We start from the raw sequence: 24,409 nt of genomic DNA on the forward strand, positions 1-24,409 counted from the left end.
AAATCCGTTTAATAAAAGAAAAGCCATATCAAACTGTAGGCGAATTGGTTGTCCCTTCTCTTGCTTCTCCAAAATCTAAAATTGGAGGACAGAAAATAATATAAAATATCGCCCCTATGCCCAAGGACACTTCGAAACACATTCCGACATGGTCTGTTTGTGGAAATTGGACTAAATACATATCTAATATAAATGTGTGGTGGTTTTCTACAAACAGGTTGCTCTGTTTTGTAGAAGTAGGTCTTGTTTCATGTTAAAACCACAAACCAACCTGAGTCTTTAGTTCTGACCTCACTGCTGAGCTGCACAACAAACCAAGGTGGAAAAACTTCTTCTGTCACAGCCACAGCTGTGCAGCCTGCAACACTGAGTTGTTAACAGATAAAAAAGATGTTTACAAACATGTTGCCAGATCTCAACCAACACTGAAAACATGCAGAAAACTTTCATCTATCAGCTCAAATCTGAGTTTAATTCAGTGCCTGAAACTCAGAGATCAGTTCAGCAGTGAAGAAGTGAGAAAGTAGGAATATGAGGAATGTGGAGAAAATTAATGCAAATGTTCTCTCTAACCACATCTTTCTGTCTCTTCCTCCAGCCTCTGACTGTGAGTCCCAGCAGCTCTCAGCTGTTTAAAGGAGAGTTTGTCTCTCTGAGCTGTGAGGAGGACGACAGCTCTGCTGGATGGACGCTGAGGAGGAACACGACGATGTGATGGAGGGACATGATGTCACTCTGCACTGTAAAACAGAGACCCCTCCCTCCAACCTCCCAGCTGGTTTCTATAAAGAGGGCTCCCTCATCAGGACTGAGCCTACAGGTCACATGACCATCCACCATGTTAACAAGTCTGATGAAGGCCTCTACAAGTGTAACATCAGAGGTCGTGGAGAGTCACCATCCAGCTGGATCTCTGTCACAGGTGAGGAGGTTACCTTTGATTTCAGGACTTATTTCATCCAGAGATTGACCTGACCAGGTGGATTCTCTCTACAGGTAAACCTACAACCTCAGCTCTGCCCACATCCCAGCTCTGCCCACCCCCCCCGCCTCCTCCAACCCCCTGCCTCAGCCCCCTTCCAGCTTGTGTTTAGACTGATCTGCCACCTGGTGGTCTTCTGTCCGTACTGCATCTCCACTGTCCTCATGGTGTCTTTATATCGACACAGGGCCACAGGTAACACTGAATCATTCACTGACCTTACAATCAATCAATCAATCAATTAATAGATCAATCATTACCTTTATTAATTTAGCTGATGCTTACTGATTGATATTTTATTTCTACCCTGCTCTGACTGCAGGAAATGACCTGCCCGCCTCTATGGTGATGACCCCGCCCCCCCAGGCTGATGAGGGATTGGATAATGACTATGATGACATCATCACTGCTGTCACCACAGAGCATCACTTCTGAGCTGATCCAGTGTGTTGTGATTCTTAAATGAAGATAAAATGTTTGCGTCATCAGCAAATAAACCTCAGATTTCATGATACAGACCCCTGGACAAATGGACAAAGCTGTCGACATGTTTTTGGTCCAAATAAAAGCTCAGGTTCAGGTTCTGGTTTGAGTTTTGTTGTTACTCTTGCTTGTTTGGTTTAGATGTTTTAAAACAGGGTTTTTATTTACTTTAAAAGTTTTCAATAAACTTCACAAAATTGACCAAACCTCAGTCTCTGTCATGCTAAGTTGCAAGTTATACAGAGGATGTATCATGTTTTGGGTTTGGCTTTTTATTTGTTCATCTTTGTTGTGTTTCTGCCATTTCCTCCTGTGTTTATCACTCCCCGCCTCCTGTGTTCTTGTTTTTTTGTCAGTTGTTCTTTGTTTCTGTGCTCTGTTTTTATTTTTTTAAGTCGCCCTCGTGCGTCTTTGTGAGTTTTACTTCCTGGTTTGTTTTGGAGCGTCCGGTGTCTTTGTCTAGCTTTGTTTCTGTTCAGTTATTAGTCCCATGTGTCTCACCTGTGTTACAGTTACCCTGCCCCCTCTATATAACGGTAGGTTTGTTTGTTCCCTTTTGTCAGATCCTTGTAGCTTGTTGTGCTCTTTCAAATGTGTTCCAGTTTTTAATCTTGCTTGTTTTGTTTGTGGATCTTTGTTGCACTTTTGCCTTCTTTTGATTTTGATTGGCTGTTTTGATTTTGTTTCTTTATGGATTTGTTTGGACTCAGCCACTCTCTACTAGGGGTGGGGGAAATAATTGATTTTTAGATGCATCGCGATGGGGACTTGGACGATTATGGATCGATTCACAAATGTCAATAATATTTGTATTGGATAAGGTCATTAGTAATTTTCACCAGTTCTGTCTCTGTGCTATGATGATCTCTAAATCCTGAGTGACAATCCTCAAATAAACTCTTGCTCTGTAGAAAGTCACACAGCTGTTTGGCGACTGCTTTCTCAAGCATCTTTGGGAGAAATGGAAGGTTAAATATAGGTTTACAGTTTGCTAAAACCCCTCGATCAAAAGCGGAAGAGGTTTAATTACAGCTACTTTAAAGTACTGTGGTACATAGCCTGTTGCCAATGTTTGCCTTAACTTGTGAGTTTCTGTGTTATACTACGGGGCTAACGGTACATGGTGAAACCAGAGGTGTTAAACACAACAGATGTAATAAGGACATGTGCTTATGTACAAAATGAAGAAAACGTGGGTTGAATTCAGCAGTGGCCTGCCACAGTCACTCTTACTAGCCATTTTTGCGGATGGCATTCATAAAGTTGCCCCCTAAAAGTCATGAGTCAGGTCAGCAGTCGGGAAGAGAGGTATACATTTGAATAGTTTGTTTTTATAATTGTTTTGTTTTGTTTTTTGCATGGACCTAAAAGTGAAGAAACAAAAAACAGAGCCATATTTCCATGAATCAAAAAAAAGTAATTAAAATAACTGTCCAATTTTGTTTCATTTTTTTTGTTTCTCTGTTTGAAGAAATAAACTAAGTAAAGACAGACAGGTGGGTCAGGTGACCCGTAAGTAAAAGTAAATATAACAAAATATATGAATTTCTTGGGGGGACTTTTACAAGCCTGTCGGTCTTGAGAACCTTTTGGCTTCAAAGTCAATGTTCTGCAGCCATGCCAGAATACAGGGGTGAGGTTGAATGATGATGATGATGAAGGTACAGTGTAAAAACAATGAGCACAGCTGGTGACTATGACTGGGTTTCTGACAAGAACAAACCACATGTCTCTATTTTTCAATTGTCCTTTATTTATTGCCACATGATCATATGTTGTTCATCATATGTTTATAGATGTATATTTGTTTGGTAAATTATATACAAATACCAAGTTAATACATGCTGTCTATAAAAGACTAAATTGGCAAAAGATGTGATTTGTCTCTCAGTAAGTGTCACCACTGTGCCTCTGCACAACCTGGTCAGTTTTTCAATTTGAGCCTCAACATAAAGTTTATTTCCTGTTAACTATGTGAGAAAACCACGAGAGAACGAGTGACACACAAAGAGGAAGGAGGAGGGTTTTACTTGGTTGACTGGTGAACGTTAATGTGTTGATCTCAGATGGCCGAGAGTAAAATGGAGAAATCATCTTTACCGCGGCTGCTGGTAAGCAAGAATCTACTTAATGTGTGAATGTTTGTCTCCACGTTGTCTCAAAGATTAGGTCTAAAACATTTCTGGTGATTTTGAAAGCAACAGCGAGTTATAGAGTGAACAACATGAATACAAAGACAGAAATCAGCCAAACAGATCGTGTACATGTTAACTGCAACAACAGAGCAGGAATTTCAGTGTTGTTTGATAATATGGCAGCAAAAAGCAACACAAACATTACAGCAAGTGTTCATTGCGATTGTTAACAGTAGTTATTCCTACAGTATATCATAAAATAGAAGAAAGAGGTTGAAAGCATGTAGAAAAGTTTTATACAGAAAGGTATTTACTATCCTGAAGTGCTACAGAAGAGAAAACACACACATGCCAAGCTCGGACCAGAGGATGACTATTTAAAACACAATTATTAAGAATTTAACAAAGGAAAAATACACAAAAACAAACTAGTTAAAACAGGGTTTATTCATTTATTGGCACCTTAATTGTTTATAAAATTGACAGTGGCAAATACTCCGGGGCCAAAGCTGCTCAGTGTGTTTCCAGAATCCTCCAGTACGCTTTGTTCCACATGCTGAGCTCCTCCAAGCTCTCAGTCCTCCTTCTGGCCGCCTGATGGTGAGAAACAGTAACCTTAAATGACCGAGTGGTGACAGCAGTCAAGGAGTCAAGTAAATTGTACGCTTCACAGTGCTTGGATCAGTCCTTTGGCTAACTCGCTAAGCTTGTCTTATATAAGAATAAACACAACAACCAAATATAAAAGCAAAAAACTAAATAACTAAACGTGCAAAACTAAAAACAACTCAAAACCCACTCAAGACAAGCAACTAGACCAGTAACTATTAAGTCTTTAATTGTAATGTGCCACACAGAGGCAACACAGGAAATGGAGGTCTCTTCTGAGGCTGTTTTAAATATCCTAAAATCCATCTATCCACCCTACACACAAGGGAAACAGGCTTCAGCTCAGCTATCCAACTCTCTGGAACAAAGTAGATAATGCGTAGGAGAGGCCCCAACGCCATCTTTCACTCCTGCTGCGTCGAAGGTTTCATGTCCTGACTGCTCTGTTTGGGGAAATTGAACTAAATCAAAATTGTATGTCTCCTTAATAAAATACAATTTGTTATTTCCAAAGCTAATATCAATGTGTGGCTGTTGTTCTGTTTTGTAGAAAGTCCAGATGTCTTGTTTCATGTAAAACCTCAAACCAACCTGAGTGTGTTTTCTCTTTAGTTCTGACCTCACTGCTGAGCTGCACAACAAACCAAGGTGAGCAAACTTCTTCTGTCACAGCCAAAGCTGTCCAGACTGCAACACTGAGTGGCTAAGAGATAATGAATAAAAAAACTCATGTAGCCACACCTCAACCAACGTTATAAGTATGCAGAAAACATTTGGGAAAATCAAATCAGTGGGATTCGGATTTCTTCTCTGAAATTCAGCGACTGAAACACAGAGATCAGTTCAGCAGGGAAGAAGTGAGAAAGTAGGAATATGAGGAATGTGGAGAAAATTAATGCAAATGTTCTCTCTAACCACATCTTTCTGTCTCTTCCTCCAGCCTCTCTGACTGTGAGTCCCAGCAGCTCTCAGCTGTTTGAAGGAGAGTCTGTCTCTCTGAGCTGTGAGGAGGACGACAGCTCTGCTGGATGGACGCTGAGGAGGAACACAACCAGAAGAACCAGGACTCAGTGTGACGACTGGGGAAGATCAGCTGGTTCTTCCTGTACATCAGCTACATCGCTGCATTGGACAGTGGAGTTTACTGGTGTGAGTCCAGAGAGGGAGCAACCAGTAACACCATCAACATCACTGTCACTGGTAAGATCAGACTGTGGAGTTAGTGTTGATGAAGCTGTGTGTAAATGATGAAATGCTGTAGTTTGTCTCTGTGTTGAGGTGGACCAGTGATCCTGCAGAGTCCTGTCCTCCCTGTGATGGAGGGACATGATGTCACTCTGCACTGTAAAACAAAGACCCCTCCCTCCAACCTCCCAGCTGGTTTCTATAAAGATGGCTCCTTCATCAGGACTGAGCCTACAGGTCACATGACCATCCACCATGTTAACAAGTCTGATGAAGGCCTCTACAAGTGTAACATCAGAGGTCGTGGAGAGTCTCCATCCAGCTGGATCTCTGTCACAGGTGAGGAGGTTACCTTTGATTTCAGGACTTATTTCATCCAGAGATTCATCTGACCAGGTGGGATTCTCTCTACAGGTAAACCTACAACCTCAGCTCTGCCCACATCTGCAGCTCTGCCCACCCCGACAACCCCGCCTCCTCCAACATCCCCTGCCTCAGCCCCCTTCCAGCTTGTGTTTAGACTGATCTACCACCTGGTGGTCTTCTGTCCGTACTGCATCTCCACTGTCCTCATGGTGTCTTTATATCGACACAGGGCCACAGGTAACACTGAATCATTCACTGATCTTACAATAAGTCAATTCATAAAATCAATCAATACATTTATCAGAGAATTTTATCCAAAGCGACTTACAATTACTACTGTATATATGTCAGATGTCGCACACCTATGGAGCAACTAGGAGTTAAGTTCCATGCTCAGGGGCACATTGGTGGAATTGAACCCAGGTCTCTCACACCAAAGACATTTGTCTTATCCACTGCACCATCACCACCACAATCAGTGATTGACAGTTAGATGAAGATAAATTAAGTAAATTTTCTTTCTAACCTGCTCTGAGTGCAGGACATGACCTGCCAGTCTCTATGGTGATGACCCCGTCTACCCAGGCTGAGGAGGGATTGGATGATGACTATGATGATGTCACCACAGAGCATCACTTCTGAGCTGATCCAGTGTGTTCAGTGTGTTCTGGTTCTTAATGAAGTTGAACAGTGATGGTGATTAGGGTAGTCACTGATGAACCATCCTTACCACATTTAAACAAATAATGATAATCTTTGGTTTGTGCTTGAGTCTGCAGAGTTTGAAATCTCACCACATTTCAACCCTATTTTCTCAGCACACTGTATCCTATAATTACTTTATTATGGTTAAATCAGGTTTGCTATGAGTATCATGCTTAAATGGGGTTAGGTATAGCCTAACTCATAACTTATTTCCCTCATGTTTATTAAAGCATTCATCTTTCCCAATGTATAAGACAACGCTAAAATACCATCTTAGTTGTCATAGCCCTACATTGAGAAAATGCTTACTATACTGCATAATGAAAAAACTGAACAAGACATATATCTCATTTGCAGAAACAAGAAGACAATAAAATCAGCTTTCAAATAAATGATAGCCTTTACAATGACATTTGTATAATTTCAGTACATTTAATATATCTTTGTGTCCACGTCCACAGTGTAAGTTAGTGGTTCAAAGGCATGTAGGCCTAAAGGCTAAATAATTAAAACTTTCAAAAGTTCAATTTATGATGCTGATATCAATGTTTGTTCTAGCCTACTATGCAAATATGCATCAAGCTAGATTCCTGCCTTCAACCTGCTGATAGTAACTTAAACCAGGGGTCCTTAACTACTTTTGTTAAATAATGTTTTTATTCAGGCTTCATTAGCATACTAGTGTTTCTACTAGTGTCATACTAAATGTTTTTACTGCCTATATCACTCTGAAAAGCCAAGGAGCCTTTATAATTTCCACCTGTTGTCTATTCCATTTGCACAACAGCATGTGAAATTGATTGTCAATCAGTGTTGCTTCCTAAGTGTTCAGTTAATAAGTTTGATTTCACTGGAGTGTGATTGACTTGGAGTTACATTGTGTTGTTTAAGTGTTCCCTTTAGTTTTTTGAGCAGTGTATTATCAGACAATAATTGGTCTTTTTCCACAATTATGTGATAGACCAGTAAACCGAAATGTGCACATCCCACACAGGACAACTGCACCAACTCCAGCACCCAGAACAAACTCATTTAAAATGGCTCTCTTCAATGTGAGATCACTTTCAAGTAAGACTTTTATCTTAAATGATTTTATCTTGTCTGCGAATCTAGATTTTATGTTTTTAACTGAATCCTGGTTGCAAATGAATGACTATACCCAACTAGCTGAACTGTGTCCGCCTCAATATGATTGTTTTAGTCAACCGAGGGTCAGTGGTCGTGGTGGTGGGCTAGTGAGCGTGTATAGGAAAAATTTTAAATGTCATCAAGTACGCTGTGATGAATTTAGCTCCTTTGAAGTTCTCACTCTTAAAGTTGGAGGGCTGCAACCTGTCATATTTGTTATAATTTATCGCCCCCCAAAACCGCCTGGAGGATTTTTATCAGAACTTCCTGAATTTTTATCTACTCTGGTTTTAAATTATGACAGAATTGTTCTTTGTGGCGATTTTAATATTCATGTTGATGACCCCAACAATGTTAATGCAACTGACTTTTTAAATATGGCCACTTCTTTTAACTTCAAACAACATGTCAAAGGGCAAACACATAACCGTGGTCATACACTGGACTTGGTTTTTACCCTGGGTGTCAGCATTTCCTCTGTGGAATTAGTGGACATGACCATATCTGACCACAGATGTATTGTTTTTAGCTGCGATTCGCCTGTTACTCATGCCGCCTCACCAAGCTCCGTGTGTTGTCGCATCTTTAATGAACAAAGTGTTTCAAAGTTTTGCACATTCTTTCAGAGCCAAAGCCAACACCTGTCTGATTCCAACACCAACAATCTGGTTGATCACTTCAATATATATGCTTGTCGTCACTAAATATTACTGCTCCTCTAAAGGTTAGGCCTACGTCTAAAGCTAGTAAACAACCCTGGATAAATGACAGCATTCGCAGCCTAAAAAGGGAATGCAGGAAAGCAGAGCGCAGATGGAAAAAATCCAATCTCCAAGTCCATTACCTCAGTCTGAAGGATTTATTAATTAACTACAATAAAATGGTTAAGGATGCGAGAACACACTATTTTTCTGAACTCATTACTACACATAAACACAATCCCAGGTTTCTGTTTAAGACTGTGGATCAGCTGCTAAACCCAACCCCTTGATCTCTGTTTTCAACATCTACTGGTTGTGTCCCTGATTATTTTGAAACAGCTTGCGTGAACCCACTTTTAAAGAAACCTGGTTTAGATCCCTCCCTCCCACATAATTTTAGACCAATTTCAAAACTGCCTTTTATTGCAAAGATTCTAGAAAGAATTGTGTCCAAACAGCTGCTCACTGTGCTGGAAAATAACAAAATATTTGAAAAGTTTCAGTCTGGTTTTAGGAAGTACCACAGCACTGAGACTGCCCTGCTTAAAGTCACCAATGACCTTTTAATGTCTGCTGATGAAGGTATGTGCTCAGTCCTTGTACTCCTGGACCTTAGCGCTGCTTTTGACACCATTAATCACAACATCATGTTAGACAGACTGAGGCACTGGGTGGGGATCTCTGGTACTGCCCTAGAATGGTTTTCATCCTACCTGTCAAATAGGAAGTTTTGCGTGTCTGTAAACAACTATGTCTCTTCATTCTGTCCAGTTAAATATGGTGTGCCTCAGGGGTCCGTCTTAGGACCCATTTTGTTTTCCTTGTATCTGCTTCCCCTTGGACATATTATCCATAAACATGGCATTTCTTTTCATATTTATGCTGATGACACACAAATATACTTGCCCGTCAGATCCACAGACCCTGGAATGCTGAGTTCACTTAACAACTGCCTTTGTGAAGTTAAAAAATGGATGTCAAATAATTTCCTCCAGCTGAACTCAGACAAAACAGAAATCCTGGTCATCGGGTCCCAGCAGATGGCAAATCAAATACTGCCATCTGCTGGTTCCCTAGTAAATCACATTAAGCCTGTGGCAAAGAACCTTGGTGTTTGGTTTGATAGTAATTTAAATTTCGAGCAGCACACCACAAAGCTTGTTCAATCATGTTTTTATCAACTTAGAAATATAGCTAAAATTCGATCTATGTTAACTTTTAAGGACACCGAGACCATTTTACACGCCTTCATCTCATCACGCCTGGATTATTGCAACAGCCTTTTCACCTGTTTAACCCAAAAATCTATTGATCAACTCCAGACTGTCCAGAACTCAGCTGCCAGGCTTTTAACCAGAACAAAGAAATATGACCACATTACTCCTATTTTAGCTTCATTACACTGGCTCCCAGTATGTTTTAGAATTGACTTTAAAATTCTATTGATCACTTTTAAAGCTCTTCATGGCCTCTCGCCTTGTTATATTTCTGACCTTTTAGTCCCATACGCACCAGCACGTACCTTGAGATCCTCGGGCAGAGGTCTGTTGTCTGTTCCAGAGTCTCGACTGAAAACTAAAGGGGACAGAGCGTTTGCTGTCAGGGCCCCGAGGCTCTGGAACAGCCTGCCCGAGGAAATCAGGTCGGCTGAGTCAGTGAACTCTTTTAAGGCCCTTCTTAAAACATACTTTTATAGGAGAGCTTTTCCCGATCTTATATGACTTTATTTTATCCCTTTTATTTTATTGTATTTTACTAATTTTATATTAAATTTTCATGCTCTTATCTTTTTTTTGTATTATTCTTTACACTTGTTAAAGCACTTTGTAACTTGTTTTTGAAAAGTGCTCTACAAATAAGGATTATTATTATTATTATTATTGAGGAGACCATTCATTTTGACCAAATCCCCAACTCTGTTTGTAGAAATGCAGACCCAAACTAACCTCCCACAACACAAGGGAGGCCAAATTAGCCTCCCTTGTGTTGCTGCAACGTAGCAAACAGGGGCGTTTCACAGGGACGCTGAAGGGTGCCTTTAGCGTAAAATCCTTACGCTTTGTCACGCTGTCTGAAAGCTTCAGTTATGATGCATTCAGATGAGAATGTGTTGGTTTAGAGGAGCACTTTAATTTGTAAATCTTTACACTTGATTATGCAACAGAAATAATAAAAAGAATTAAAGAGATTTGATTTTGATTTTTCTTCTGTTCACTCACTTAATTTTGGCATTTGATGAATATAATCTATTAACACTGTGAGTCCGGTGTGACAAAGTATGTTTACATACACCTGGCCAATAAAATGACTGATGTGTTTTCATCCTAAATTTGAGTTGCAATAACTTCTACAAGCCACCAGATGTCACTGTGCTTTCTGTTTCCACAAAGCTTCAGGGGCACTTCCACACTCAGTCACCACCTGAACTGCTTTAATATAAACTAGATACAGCACCGGGTGAATTTGCAACACCGTTTAAGGTTGTATTTGGTTTGATGATGATTTGGTGACATGACCATCCACCATGTTAACAAGTCTGATGAAGGACTCTATAAGTGTGACATCAGCGGTCATGGAGAGTCTCCATCCAGCTGGATCTCTGCTCTGACTGCAGAAAATGACCTGCCTGCCTCTATAACAATGACCCTGCCCACTCAGGCTGAGGAAGGTTCGGATGATGACTATGGGTAAATAAACCTCACATTTCCTTCATAGATCACAAACAGCAGAGGACCCGCAACACTTCCCTGTGGAACTCCTCATGTTCTAGTTTGACTTGTAGATGATGTTGAACTCAGGATCTCAGACTTCAGCAGTGGGGGGGGGTATTTTTATAGATGTATATTTGTTTGGTAAATTATATACAAATACAAAGTTAATACATGCTGTCTATAAAAAACTAAATTGGCAAAAGATGTGATTTGTCTCTCAGTAAGTGTCACCACTGTGGCTCTGCACAACCTGGTCAGTTTTCCACTGAGACTTAACATGAAGTATATTTCCTGTAACTTTGTGAGAGAAAACCACGAGAGTACGAGTGACACACAAAGAGGAAGGAGGAGGGTTTACTTGGTGTGACTGAACATTAATGTGTTGATCTCAGATGACCAAGAGTAAAAATGGAGAAATCATCTTTACCGCGGCTGCTTGGTAAGTAAGAATCTACTTAATGTGTGAATGTTTGTCTCCACGATGTCTCAAAGATTAGGTCTCAAACATTTCTGGTGATTTTTAGATCAACAGTAAGTTATAAAGAAAAGTAGAAAAGTTTTAAAGTTTTATACAAAAAGGTAAGGTGCTACAGAAGAGAAAAGCACACACATGCCAGGTTTGGAACAGAGGTTGACTTTTCAACCTCTAATAATATGACACATGACTATCTTTAATTTAACAAAGTTAAAATATACAAAAACAAACAAGTTAAAATAGGGTTATTACATTTAATGGCACTTTAAGTGTATATAATGGACAGTTGAAAATGTTCAGTGTGGCTCCAGGACCAAAGCTGCTGCCACCTGCTGAGCTCCTCCAAGCTCTCAGTCCTCCTTCTGGCTGCCTGATGTTGAGAAATAAGCAACCCTAAATGAGAGAGTGGGGACAGCAGTCAGGGAGTGTGACAACCCCTCCCAGGCACTAGGTATCCTGTGTCCTGTCTTTTTGTTATTGTCTTATCTTGCAGGATGGGGGCTGGGAGGTCGTCATCAGCGGGCCTGAGTGTTTGGGAGCTATAAAGCTCACATCCTTTTTTGTCTTTCTGGCTCTCTCATCACGGGTGCAGCTATTGATTGATTTTGTGTTCTCACTGACATTTCACACACTGACGTGACTGACACTTATTCACGTTATTATCTTTGTTAAATATTATTTTGTAAAATAAACCGTTACTTTTTTCGTGCAAGCTCGTTTTGTCTCCCATATTTGTCGCAGCCATAGTGCCGGGCTGTGACAAATGGGGGCTCGTCCAGTCCTTATGACTCGGTGTCTGCTTGACGGCGGAGGTTAGTTGTGGTCTAGTATTAAGTTGTGTGCCGCATTTTGTGAATGAGTTGTACAATCTGGTTGTTTGGGAGACATTGATGAGCTGTTTTGTGAACGAGACCCAGACAGCTTTTTCTCACTTATTGAGCGGGTAGCAGAGAGTAGACAGTGGTCAGACTCTGACTGCACATTACTCTTGCAATGTGTGTTGACAGGTAAGGCACAGAAGGCCTACTCTGCTCTCATTGTGGCTGAAAGTAAAGTTTATGTGACCGTCAAGGCTGCAGTGTTTATGGCTTGTGAGTTGGTGCTGGAGAGAAGTGTAGCTTGGAGGTGATGGGGAGTGATACTGTAAGAGATGAGAGTGAGAGATACCGGGGCTTTTCATTCACATATTGTGAGCTCTGTGTTGCCATTTTCTCGGGAGAACACGTGCTGACACGGGGAATGGGTTTAATCGTGCTGCCTAGACTGACACTTAACTGTGGTTTTTGTCCAAGGTGAGGTTGCCATGGGCAAAAGTGCCGGCACTACCAATTGAAGGAGTGCACATCATTCTAGGGAACGAGCTGGCTGGTAACCATAAATTGTACGCTTCACAGTGCTTGGATCAGTCCTTTGGCTAACTTGGCTAAGCTTGTCTTAATATCAGAATAAACACAACAACCAAATATAAAAGCAAATAAACATGTAAAATACAAAAAGAAAATAACTAAACGTGCAAAACTTAAAACAACTCAAAACCCACACAAGACAAGCAAATACTTAGACCAGTAACTATCAAGTCTTTAATTGTAACGTGCAACACACACAGGCAAAACAGGAAATGGAGGTCTCTTCTGATGCAGTCTTTAAATATCCTAAAATCTGTCAATCCACCCTATACACAAGGGAAACAGTCTTCAGCTCCACAATCCAACACACTTTTACTCTCTGGAATGAAGTAGATAATGCGTAGGAGAGGTTCTTATTTGGAAAAGGAGGGGGGAAGGAATCCTCATGTTCCTCACCAGCATCCTCACCTACGCGAGTCCTCACGAGCAGCTTTCCCTCCAGTCAACCCGGCCGCTGCTTGAACTTGTCTACCTCAAAGATTGTGCATCCTAAATGGTAAATGGTCTGTATTTGTATAGCATTTACATTTACATTTACATTTACTCATTTGGCATCCAAAGCGACTTACATTTGAGGAACAACATACAAGCATCAACAGAGCATCAACTACAGGTCTACAACTGACAATACATACTAGTAAGAGCAGCAATAAATACTAGTAAGAGCTCACAGTACATATCACATCAATGGGGTAGATACCTAGGGAAGGAAGTAAGAGTTAACCAAAAGTGCAATCAAAACAAAAAGTGCAATCAATACAAGATCATTGTGGGGGATAGAAGAAGAAGAGCACAGGAAGTGCATGTTAGAGGTTAGGAGTTAGACGTGTTATAAGACCTTTGTAGTCTTCCGACCACTCAAAACGCTTTACGCTTCACCCATTCACACACATTCATACACTGAGCCTAAGTGCTCAAACGGAAACTAACACTCACACAGATTCATACACTGATGAGCCATCGGGGGCTCAGTATCTTGCCCAAGAAGGGGCGATTCTAGGATCAGACCTTTAGGGGTGCTCAGCCCCTAATGAGAATGTAGCATGCATACAATGCCTTGCAAAAGTGGTGGGGACATGCTGGAGACATCTCCCCACCCGGCTGATTTTGTCCCCATCACTTTTTGAGAGCATTTGTTAACAATCTTCTGAAAAAAAAGCACCAAGAAATGTTAACTAACAAATGAAAACGCTTTGAGAAAGGTTTATTTGCACAATAAGAAAACATGCAATGCAATATAATCTTCCCTCATATAAAAACAGACATTTCCACCGTAAATTGGAGCAGAAAATGTCTCCCGAATGCAGGAAATTACCAGTTTAATGCTAAAAATCTTGCCTTGTCTTGTTCTTGTGCATATATATATATATATATATATATATATATGTGTGTATGTATGTATATGTGTATGGTATGTAATAAATGCATTTTATAAATGTACATAATAAATGCATTACTAATTGTGCACCTATTTATTCATTAGTCGGTTAAGTTGGCGCATTCAGCTGCCTCTTGTCTCAACATCTTTTTCTTCTTAATTCTTATATTTTCGGCACCACACATGTCTTTTTCCTCTTTCTTTCTTTTCCCATATTTACCGTCTCTGTTGCACTTGTCACACAACCCTGGGCTGAGTTCAGCCCCGACAAATGTAGCAAACCGGTGTAAAAGGTTTTTGGATTAAACTCGCCCCAGAGGGAAAGTAAACACCTCTCATCGGCACCGTTGAGACAATCATAATTCAGCAAGTTGGGAGGGGCCGCTCGTATCCCTCCTCAATATTGAAAGTATTAGTTTGGCCCCGAGAGACAGACACACAAGCAGCGTTCCGCAAAAGCTGACCTGTTGGCCAGCGCGGTTGCGGATCATTCAGTAAAACATTAGAAACTGAAAAATGTCAGTATTCAGGGACATTAAATCCGTTTAATAAAAGAAAAGCCTTATCAAACTGTAGGCTAATTGGTTGTCCCTTCTCTTGCTTCTCCAAAATCTAAAATTGGAGGATAGAAAATAATATAAAATATCGCCCCTATGCCCAAGGACACTTCGAAACACATTCCGACATGGTCTGTTTGTGGAAATTGGACTAAATACATATCTAATATAAATGTGTGGTGGTTTTCTACAAACAGGTTGCTCTGTTTTGTAGAAGTAGGTCTTGTTTCATGTTAAAACCACAAACCAACCTGAGTGTGATTTCTCTTTAGTTCTGACCTCACTGCTGAGCTGCACAACAAACCAAGGTGAGAAAACTTCTTCTGTCACAGCCACAGGAGTTGTTAACAGATAAAAAAGATGTTTACAAACATGTTGCCAGATCTCAACCAACACTGAAAACATGCAGAAAACTTTCATCTATCAGCTCAAATCTGAGTTTAATTCAGTGCCTGAAACTCAGAGATCAGTTCAGCAGTGAAGAAGTGAGAAAGTAGGAATATCAGGAATGTGGAGAAAATTTATGCAAATGTTCTCTCCAACCACATCTTTCTGTCTCTTCCTCCAGCCTCTCTGACTGTGAGTCCCAGCAGCTCTCAGCTGTTTAAAGATCAGTTTGTCTCTCTGAGCTGTGAGGAAGACGACAGCTCTGCTGGATGGACGCTGAGGAGGAACACAACCAGAGGAACCAGGACTCAGTGTGACGACTGGGGAGGAGAACCAGCTGGTTCTTCCTGTTACATCAGCTACATCGCTGCATGGGACAGTTAGTGTTGATGAAGCTGTGTGTAAATGATGAAATGCTGTAGTTTGTCTCTGTGTTGAGGTGGACCAGTGATCCTGCAGAGTCCTGTCCTCCCTGTGATGGAGGGACATGATGTCAATCTGCACTGTAAAACAAAGACCCCTCCCTCCAACCTCCCAGCTGGTTTCTATAAAGATGGCTCCCTCATCAGGACTGAGCCTACAGGTCACATGACCATCCACCATGTTAACAAGTCTGATGAAGGCCTCTACAAGTGTAACATCAGAGGTCGTGGAGAGTCTCCATCCAGCTGGATCTCTGTCACAGGTGAGGAGGTTACCTTTGATTTCAGGACTTATTTCATCCAGAGATTCACCTGACCAGGTGGATTCTCTTTACAGGTAAACCTGCAACCTCATCTCTGCCCACATCCGCAGCTCTGACCACCCCGACAACCCCGCCTCCTCCAACACCCCCTGCCTCAGCCCCCTTCCAGCTTGTGTTTAGACTGATCTGCCACCTGGTGGTGTTCTGTCCGTACTGCATCTCCACTGTCCTCATGGTGTCTTTATATCGACACAGGGCCACAGGTAACACTGAATCATTCACTGATCTTACAATCAATCAATCAATTAATTAATAGATCAATCATTACCTTTATTAATTTAGCTGATGCTTACTGATTGATATTTTATTTCTACCCTGCTCTGACTGCAGGAAATGACCTGCCCGCCTCTATGGTGATGACCCCGCCCCCCCAGGCTGATGAGGGATTGGATAATGACTATGATGACATCATCACTGCTGTCACCACAGAGCATCACTTCTGAGCTGATCCAGTGTGTTGTGATTCTTAAATGAAGATAAAATGTTTGCGTCATCAGCAAATAAACCTCAGATTTCATGATACAGACCCCTGGACAAATGGACAAAGCTGTCGACATGTTTTTGGTCCAAATAAAAGCTCAGGTTCAGGTTCTGGTTTGAGTTTTGTTGTTACTCTTGCTTGTTTGGTTTAGATGTTTTAAAACAGGGTTTTTATTTACTTTAAAAGTTTTCAATAAACTTCACAAAATTGACCAAACCTCAGTCTCTGTCATGCTAAGTTACAAGTTATACAGAGGATGTATCATGTTTTGGGTTTGGCTTTTTCTTTGTTCATCTTTGTTGTGTTTCTGCCATTTCCTCCTGTGTTTATCACTCCCCGCCTCCTGTGTTCTTGTTTTTTTGTCAGTTGTTCGTTTGTTTCTGTGCTCTGTTTTTATTTTTTTTAAGTCGCCCTTGTGCGTCTTTGTGAGTTTTACTTCCTGGTTTGTTTTGGAGCGTCCGGTGTCTTTGTCTAGCTTTGTTTTCTGTTCAGTCTTATTAGTCCCATGTGTCTCACCTGTGTTACAGTTACCCTGCCCCCTCTATTTAACGGTAGGTTTGTTTGTTCCCTTTTGTCAGATCCTTGTAGCTTGTTGTGCTCTTTCAAATGTGTTCCAGTTTTTAATCTTGCTTGTTTTGTTTGTGGATCTTTGTTGCACTTTTGCCTTCTTTTGATTTTGAATGGCTGTTTTGATTTTGTTTCTTTATGGATTTGTTTGGACTCAGCCACTCTCTACTAGGGGTGGGGGAAATAATTGATTTTTAGATGCATCGCGATGGGGACTTGGACGATTATGGATCGATTCACAAATGTCAATAATATTTGTATTAGTTAAGGTCATTAGTAATTTTCACCAGTTCTGTCTCTGTGCTATGATGATCTCTAAATCCTGAGTGACAATCCTCAAATAAACTCTTGCTCTGTAGAAAGTCACACAGCTGTTTGGCGACTGCTTTCTCAAGCATCTTTGGGAGAAATGGAAGGTTAAATATAGGTTTACAGTTTGCTAAAACCCCTCGATCAAAAGCGGAAGAGGTTTAATTACAGCTACTTTAAAGTACTGTGGTACATAGCCTGTTGCCAATGTTTGCCTTAACTTGTGAGTTTCTGTGTTATACTACGGGGCTAACGGTACATGGTGAAACCAGAGGTGTTAAACACAACAGATTTAATAAGGACATGTGCTTATGTACAAAATGAAGAAAACGTGGGTTGAATTCAGCAGTGGCTTGCCACAGTCACTCTTACTAGCCATTTTTGCGGATGGCATTCGTAAAGTTGCCCCCTAAAAGTCATGAGTCAGGTCAGTCAGGAAGAGAGGTATACATTTGAATAGTTTGTTTTTATAATTGTTTTGTTTTGTTTTTTGTATGGACCTAAAAGTGAAGAAACAAAAAACAGACCAATATTTCCATGAATCAAAAAAAACTAAAATAACTGTCCAATTTTGTTTAATTTTTTTTGTTTCTCTGTTTGAAGAAATAAACTAAGTAAAGACAGACAGGTGGGTCAGGTGACCCGTAAGTAAAAGTAAATATAACAAAATATATGAATTTCTTGGGGGGACTTTTACAGGCCTGTCGGTCTTGAGAGCCTTTTTGGCTTCAAAGTCAATGTTCTGCAGCCATGCCAGAATACAGGGGTGAGGTTGAATGATGATGATGATGAAGGTACAGTGTAAAAACATTGAGCACAGCTGGTGACTATGACTGGGTTTCTGACAAGAACAAACGTCTCGGGTTACGTATGTAACCCTGGTTCCCCGAGAAGGGGAACGAGAGACTGCGTCGGTTACGACACTATGGGAACGCCTCTAGGCGAAGCAGGTCTGAACGTGAATGAAATCACTCCAATCCTATTGGCCTGTTGCTAGAACGGTAAGGTGTGACGGAATAACCGGAGGAGTATAAAGCACACCTGTACACACTCATCATTAGCTTAAACTATGAAGCAGGCGCTTCAGGCGGGGAGAGAGGTGCGGCGGGCCGACGCAGTCTCTCGTTCCCCTTCTCGGGGAACCAGGGTTACATACGTAACCCGAGACGTTCCCCTTCGAGGGAACTCGAACTGCGTCGGTTACGACACTATGGGAACGAGATACCCACTAAACCGTGCCGAAAACCCCTCCTGCCCCTGTGTGCAATAAAGTGGCACGACTAAGAGGAGAGCGCACGAGTGCCAGGTGCCGAAGGAAGGTCAAGACTGTAAAACCGAATGAATGTGTGCGGAGTGGCCCAGCCAGCCGCTAAACAACATCCTGCAAGAGGCCCCGGAAAGGAGGGCTCGAGAGGCCGCCTTGCCTCTGGTAGAATGAGCCCTCACAGCCACAGGTGAAGGCAAACCGCGCACCTGATAGGCCAGGGAAATAGTCTGAACAATCCAGTTGCTAATAGTATGTTTGGATGCAGGGAGCCCGGCCCTGGGAGACCCAAAACACACTAGCAGCTGGTCAGCCTTCCTCCAACGGGAGGACCTCAGAGTGTAAATACTCAGTGCTCTGACAGGGCAGAGCAGATGAAGTCTCCCGTCCTCCGCCGTCACATGAGGTGGAGGATGAAATGCCTGCAGCACTGTGGACCCTGCCGCACAAGAAGGCACTTTAGGGATGTATCCTGAACGAGGGTGCAGGATAGCCCTAATATTCCCCGGGGCAAACTCCAGGCTTTGCGGGGAAACCGAAAGCGCTTGGAGCTCCCCCACCCTCCTCAGAGAGGTGATAGCAAGGAGAAAGGCCATCTTGAGGGTCAAGTGCTTAGCCTCAGCTGACTCCAGGGGTTTGAAGGGGGCCTCAGCCAACGCCCCAAGAACCACTGCCAGATCCCAAGTGGGAACCTTGGACCGAGTCGCAGGTCTCATCCTCCGGGCACCACGGAGGAAAGTACAACCAAGGGAAGTTTCCCCAAGAACCCCTCCCTCAGAGGGGTGTGGAAAGATGAAATAGCTGCCACGTACACCTTGAGGGTGGAAGGGGAAAGACCAGCAGAGAACCGGTCCTGGAGGAACTCAAGTACCTGAACCACCGGGCAGGTAACAAGGTCCACCGACCGGTCCCTACACCAAGTGGAGAAAACACTCCACTTCAGGAAGTACATCCTCCGTGTGGACGGGGCCCTGGAGCTCAGGAGGGTCTCGACTGCTCCGGCTGTTAGACCCGCCTCTAGGTACTGTGCCCCCTCAGGGGCCAGACCCACAGTCGCCATATGGCGGGGCAATGGGGGAAGAACCTCCTCACCTCAGAGGGACCCGCCACGGCGGGCCGTCCAGGAGCGACATGATGTCCGAGAACCACACCCGGGTTGGCCAGAACGGGGCTACGAGCAGTAGGCCGACATAGTCCTGGCGGACCCGCTCCAGAACCCCGGGAGCAGAGCGACTGGGGGAAAAGCGTACAGACGTAGCCTCGGCCACGAATGTACCATGGCGTCCAGACCCAACGGGGCTGGAGGAACAAGAGAAAACCATAGCGGGCAGTGCGTAGTCTCTTGAGACGCAAACAGATCCACGTCTATGGGGCCGAACTCTTCGCACAAGAGCTCCACCACTTCGGGGTGAAGACTCCATTCCCCGGGCCTCAGCCCCTGCCTCAACAGCAGGTCTGCTCCCTGATTCTGCGTCCCCAGGAGATACATCGCCCTGAGCGATAGTAACCTCTGCTGGGACCACAGGAGGATCTGACGCGCCAGTCTGTCCAGAGGGCGCGAGCGCAGACCACCCTGGTGATTCAGATAGGTCACCACCGCTGTGTTGTTTCCTCGGAACGAACCAGGACGTGGTGGCCTTGGAGATCGGGCAGGAAACTCCTTAGAGCCTGGAACACCGCCAACATCTCGAGACAGTTGATATGCCACTCGGATCGATGCACCTGCCAGGATCCCCTTGCAAAGCGGCCGTCCATGACCGCGCCCCAGCCCGTGAGGGAGGCGTCTGTCGAAAGAACCAGCCGGCGACAAGACCCTCCCAGCACGGGCCCCTGGGACAGGAACCAAGTTTCCTTCCAAACTGATAGGGAACGAAGACACTTGCGCGTAACCCAAACCAGACGGAGAGGATTCCCCTCGGGGAAAAACCCTTGTTCCTTAGCCACCACTGCAGGGGTCTCATGTGCAGCAGTCCAGATGGTATTACGCTGGACGCAGCCGCCAGGAGACCCAACACTCGTTGAAAGTGTTTCATAGTGATGGCGTGGCCTAACTTCACCCCTTTCACGGCAGCCAATATGGTGTCGACACGTGCCGGAGACAATTGTGCCCGCATCGTTGTCGAATCCCATGCAACCCCTAGGAACGTAGCCCGTGGGTGGGCGCCAGCACGCTCTTCTTTGCGTTGAGCCTCAGCCTAAACGCCGCAGACGAGCCAGAACGACATCTCGATGCCGAACCGCCAACTCTCGAGACTGGGCTAGGATGAGCCAGTCGTCGATGAAGTTGAAATCCGGATGCCCCGGAGCCTCAGCGGGGCCAGTGCTGCATCCATACACTTGGTGAATGTGCGAGGGGAAGTGCCAGGCCGAATGGAAGAACCCGATACTGGTAAGCCACACCCCCGAAGGCAAACCTCAGGAACTTCCTGTGAGAAGGACGGATGGAGACCTGGAAATAGGCGTCCTTTAGATCTATCGTGACGAACCAATCCTCAGATTGGATGTGCGTCACGGTGGCGGGGATGATGAGCATCTTTAACCTGAATCTCCTCAGAGACCGGTTAGAACCCGCAGATCCAAAATAGGGCACGCAGCCCTCCGTCCTTCTTGGGGACTATGAAGTACCGGCTGTAGAACCGGCGTCTCTGTCTGGGGGGGAGACACGTTCCACGGCCCCTTTCCTCAGCAGAGTACAAACTTCCTGTCCCAACACCGGACCTTGCTCCGGGCGGACCACAGTCCAAACCACCCCCTCTCTTCTGTTGAATTTGGAGGGCGGGTTTTGAACTGTAGTCGATACCCATCTATGGCAGTGCGCAGGACCCGCGGAGAAATGTTCGTCAGGCTCCGCCAAGCGTCTGCAAAGTCTGCCAACGGAACCAGCCCCTCGGGGCTGGTGGTCGGTGTCTCGTGTGATCTTCTGGTGGACCCCTGAAGCCCCAGAACGGCAGGGGGGAGCCGCCGAAGATCCACGGTGAGTGAGTCGGGATCCGTCCGCCTGCAGACCCTCGGGGCAGGCAGTACGGCGCGGACTCGGTGGTGGCAGGTGCGTCCTGAACGTGTAAACGGCGGGATAACATCACCTGTTGCCACGGCGGAGGGGACCTCGGTCGGCCTCCGGGGGGGGTGGGGGGGGGTGCGGGAGGGGAGAAAGACTCCCCTACCCCGGTCTTCCCTGAGCTCCGTCGGGACTGGATGACGGTCCTCAGATCGCGTCTCTCAGACGGCTGAGGGTGAGAGCGCCGTCTCGCTGCCCCAGCTCCTCGGGGGGCCCCCGAGAAGCGACACTCTGCTTCCTCTCCTCTCCGTAGGAGCTCGTAGAGGGAAGGGACCTACGCCTGGCAGCCTCAGCTGCCTTGGGTCCAGACCGGCGAGGGAGGTACTGGCGGAACGCTTCGCACTGCGTCTAACGCTTCGTGGTTCTGCGAAGCTCCGCCAGATCTTCCTCGGAGGGACCCCCCCTCTGAACCATCTCCTGTAGCAGGTTGGCTTGGTAGGCTTGAAGCACCGTGGTGTGCAAGCTCGCACCTGCCTGGCCCGCTGCCATGTACGCCTTCCCCACGAGCGTGGATGTGGTGCGACATGGTTTGGATGGTAACGCCGGCTTCTCCAGGGAGGACGCAAGTCGAGGGGAGAGATAGCTCGCAAGCTCATCCTCACCCGAGGCATCCTCCCATAACCACGGTCCCTAACCCCCATCACATTACTGTAGTTCAGTGATCGGGGTGTGGAAAGCCATGTAGAGAAGGGTCTGCCCCATGATTAATCAGTTCATCATGTAATTTCTTTTCAGGAATGAATGGCAGAGACCGGCGTGGAGGTGGCGTGTGGTGCTTAAGAAACCTTTCATCAAGCTACCACTAGCCTGTGGTGTCTGCTCCTCTGTTCTCTTTTTGTTTTGGTTTTTTTCGGCCAGTTGATGTTGAGCTTGGCCACGGCTCTAGTCACCACCTCCAGCAGCACGTCATAGTCGGGCGCGGCCAGATGATGCCGCCCCGACACCCGGAAGTCATCGTCCACTGCGCTGAGCACGTCCGCCTCCTCGGAGTCGGATTGCTGCAGCGTCTCCGGATCCAAACCGCGAGCGGGAGAAGCCGAGAACGGGCTCCCGAACGAGGAAAGGAAGCGTCGCAGCCAGCGGATGAAGGTCGGGAAAAAGCCTCAGCCGTCCCGAAATCCTCCGACAGATCACGCTGTGAACCCATGAGTGAAGCTGCCAGGCTGCCTCAGCGGCCGCAGGGCCCGCGCCATGGGGAAAACACATCCGGCCATCCTCGGAAAGAGAGCCATGCTGTACCTCAGTACCCGCACGGAAAGGGCTTCGCAACGGGCGCAGGCAGCCCCCTCGAGAGCTGCCCGTGCGTGCTCCTTCCCCAAACATGAGACACACATCTCATGAGAATCTCCATCCGTGATGTACCGAGGGCAAGAAAAAACACACCTTCTGTACATCTGGTTGCCGGACATGCTGGTAGACTTCTTCTTCAGGTAAGACACACTGCTTGTAGGACTGGAGCTTTCTTCAAACAACATACAGAGCCTGCTGAATAAAAAAAAGCTAATGATGAGTGTGTACAGGTGTGCTTTATACTCCTCCGGTTATTCCGTCACACCTTACCGTTCTAGCAACAAGCCAATAGGATTGGAGTGATTTCATTCACGTTCAGACCTGCTTCGCCTAGAGGCGTTCCCATAGTGTCGTAACCGACGCAGTTCGAGTTCCCTCGAAGGGGAACCACATGTCTCTATTTTTCAATTGTCCTTTATTTATTGCCACATGATCATATGTTGTTCATCATATGTTTATAGATGTATATTTGTTTGGTAAATTATATAAAAAATACCAAGTTAATACATGCTGTCTATAAAATATTAAATTGGCAAAAGATGTGATTTGTCTCTCAGTAAGTGTCACCACTGTGCCTCTGCACAACCTGGTCAGTTTTTCAATTTGAGCCTCAACATAAAGTTTATTTCCTGTTAACTATGTGAGAAAACCACAAGAGAACGAGTGACACACAAAGAGGAAGGAGGAGGGTTTTACTTGGTGTGACTGGTGAACGTTAATGTGTTGATCTCAGATGACCGAGAGTTAAAATGGAGAAATCATCTTTACCGCGGCTGCTAGGTAAGCAAGAATCTACTTAATGTGTGAATGTTTGTCTCCACGTTGTCTCAAAGATTAGGTCTAAAACATTTCTGGTGATTTTGAAAGCAACAGCGAGTTATAGAGTGAACAACATGAATACAAAGACAGAAATCAGCCAAACAGATCGTGTACATGTTAACTGCAACAACAGAGCAGTGTTGTTTGATAATATGGCAGCAAAAAGCAACACAAACATTACAGCAAGTGTTCATTGCGATTGTTAACAGTAGTTATTCCTACAGTATATCATAAAATAGAAGAAAGAGGTTGAAAGCATGTAGAAAAGTTTTATACAGAAAGGTATTTACTATCCTGAAGCGCTACAGAAGAGAAAAGCACACACATGCCAAGCTCGGACCAGAGGATGACTATTTAAAACACAATTATTAATAATTTAACAAAGTTAAAATACACAAAAACAAACAAGTTAAAACAGGGTTTATTCATTTATTGGCACCTTAATTGTTTATAAAATTGACAGTGGCAAATACTCCGGGGCCAAAGCTGCTCAGTGTGTTTCCAGAATCCTCCAGTACGCTTTGTTCCACCTGCTGAGCTCCTCCAAGCTCTCAGTCCTCCTTCTGGCCGCCTGATGGTGAGAAACAGTAACCTTAAATGACCGAGTGGTGACAGCAGTCAAGAAGTCAAGGAAACTGCACGCTTCACAATGCTTGGATCAGTCCTTT

At 44.3% G+C, this 24,409-nt stretch overlaps 2 long non-coding RNA genes across 2 annotated transcripts; both read left to right on the top strand.

Annotated features, from left to right (window-relative positions):
* Positions 1-1,066: 1,066 nt before the first annotated feature.
* On the top strand, positions 1,067-1,662 carry LOC119912320. The gene is made up of 2 exons (XR_005446127.1): positions 1,067-1,177; positions 1,305-1,662. It is a non-coding gene; the product is annotated as an uncharacterized LOC119912320 (long non-coding RNA).
* A 14,336-nt stretch (positions 1,663-15,998) lies between these two features.
* Positions 15,999-16,641, top strand: LOC119912316. Its single transcript, XR_005446122.1, has 2 exons — positions 15,999-16,156; positions 16,284-16,641. It is a non-coding gene; the product is annotated as an uncharacterized LOC119912316 (long non-coding RNA).
* Positions 16,642-24,409: the final 7,768 nt, after the last annotated feature.

This window comes from Micropterus salmoides, unplaced genomic scaffold (genome assembly GCF_014851395.1).
Source record: "Micropterus salmoides isolate LMB-PRFRI ecotype aquatic unplaced genomic scaffold, ASM1485139v1 Ms_hic_scaffold_2, whole genome shotgun sequence".
Lineage (NCBI taxonomy): Eukaryota > Metazoa > Chordata > Actinopteri > Centrarchiformes > Centrarchidae > Micropterus > Micropterus salmoides.